This window comes from Callorhinus ursinus, unplaced genomic scaffold, assembly GCF_003265705.2.
Source record: "Callorhinus ursinus isolate GAN/ISIS: 27379988/994484 unplaced genomic scaffold, GSC_fseal_2.0 scaffold25, whole genome shotgun sequence".
Classification (NCBI taxonomy): domain Eukaryota; kingdom Metazoa; phylum Chordata; class Mammalia; order Carnivora; family Otariidae; genus Callorhinus; species Callorhinus ursinus.
The window spans coordinates 539,314-541,335 of NW_027397087.1; positions in this window are offsets into that span (position 1 = coordinate 539,314).

The window sequence follows — 2,022 nt, forward strand, 5'->3', positions numbered from 1 at the left end:
ATCCCAGGACCCTGGGATCATGACCTGAGCCGAAGGCAGACGCTTAACGACTGAGCCACCCAGGCGCCCCTGTAATTTTGTCTTTATAAGTAAACCACTACCTGCCCCACCCCTCCCCAAAAAGGATTACTGTTGTTCCATGCTACCTACCTGCTGTGTAAACTGAAATGAAAAGACTTTGATCTGGAAATATTCCTAATTGAAATAGAGGAGAAAAGGTAGACTGGTTTAAATATACAGAGGACTTTTTCCTTAAAAGGTTCTCTGGATATTAACATCTTCTGAGGTATGCTCAGAAACGGAAGAAGAGAGCTTTAAGAGCTGTAGTAGATGGGTATTAGGTAGTATAGGTAAGTGAATGAAAACACACTGTGGTATGAAACAAAATTGGATGTTGCAGAAACCCACCATTTCCTTATGAAAATGAGAAAGTCTATGAGAGCAGCGGGGGCTGGCTGAGCCCAACAGGGTCAGCTGTGGAGAGTGCAGGAGCCATGGCCACCTGGAGCCTGGGTGCTCTGCTGTGCTCCATCATGTCTTAAACATGCATCCTGACTTACCTCCACACTGGCACACTGAAGAATGCAGTGTCTTGATAAACTTGCTTCAGGAATGTCACAAACACCACAGCATTCTGAAATTTTTTTTTTTTAAAGATTTTATTTAGTTACTTATTTGACAGAGCATAAGCAGGGGGAGCGGCAGGGAGAGGGAGAAGCAGACTCCCACTGAGCAAGGAGACCGATTTGGGACTGGATCCCAGGACTCTGGGATCATGACCTGAACTGAAAGCAGACGTTTAACTGACTGAGCCATTCAGGCGCCCCTATTTTATTTTATTTTATTTTAGACCTGGAGAAAACGATGAGGTACTTTTTTACTCCACTGCCAGTGTTTTCCCTACTACTGCCACCAGAATATTTTTCTTAGCATGTTTACTTAACATGCAAATAGAAGTGTTAAGTAAATTTTGACTCATCAATATTTTGTTTGAAAGTTATTTCCTATAGCTTTGATCGAGGCATTTTTTTTTAAATTTTATTTATTTATTTGAGAGAGAGAGAATGAGAGATAGAGAGCACGAGAGGGAAGAGGGTCAGAGGGAGAAGCAGACTCCCCACTGAGCGGGGAGCCCGATGCGGGACTCGATCCCGGGACTCCAGGATCATGACCTGAGCCGAAGGCAGTCGCTCAACCAACTGAGCCACCCAGGCGCCCTTGATCGAGGCATTTAAATTTAACCATCTGTGCCCTGGCTTTGCCTGGGTCCTTACACCTAACAAGTGGAAATGTTTACACATCATCCTTAGCAATAGATCAGAACTGTATTGAAAACCTGAGCCAGGAAATTCCCTTTTATCAAATGACACATAAAATCCAAAGTCTGGTTAAAAAGATCTGGTAATAAAAATTAAAAAAAACAAACAAAAAACTTTTGAGATATACAATGTGTAAATAAGGACTAAAATGTTTTAAAAAAAAAAACAGAAACAAAACAAAAACACAAAACAAGAAAGATCCAGGTAACAAAATGAGAAATAAATTCCCATTTAAAATGTGAACTACCTGGGGCACCTGGGTGGCTCAGTCAGTTAAGCGCCCGCCTTCAGCTCAGGTAATGATCCGGTGGTCCTGGGATAGAGCCCTGTGTCAGCCTCCCTCTCCTCCCAGCTTGTGCTCTCTTTCACTATCTGTCTCTCTCAAATAAATAAATAAAATCTTTTTTAAAAACAAGATAAAATGTAAGCCTCCTTAAAGTTTGATTCTTTCTCTTTAAAGCCTATGATTAACAACTCTGGCTTATAGCTTCCTGAGGAAGCAAGAAATTCACTTCCTGAGGTATTAATGTTTTTCTCAGGCAAGCCTGTTGGTCATTCAAATCTGAGGCTTTCTCTCTTTTTTTAATGAGGTATGCCTGTAATTTATTTTTCAGATTCCTCCACGGGATTAAAAAGTCTTTTTCACATTGCATTGTCATGCTCCTTGCTCATGGTCCTCTTTTCCATGTACTCATTCTTCAAG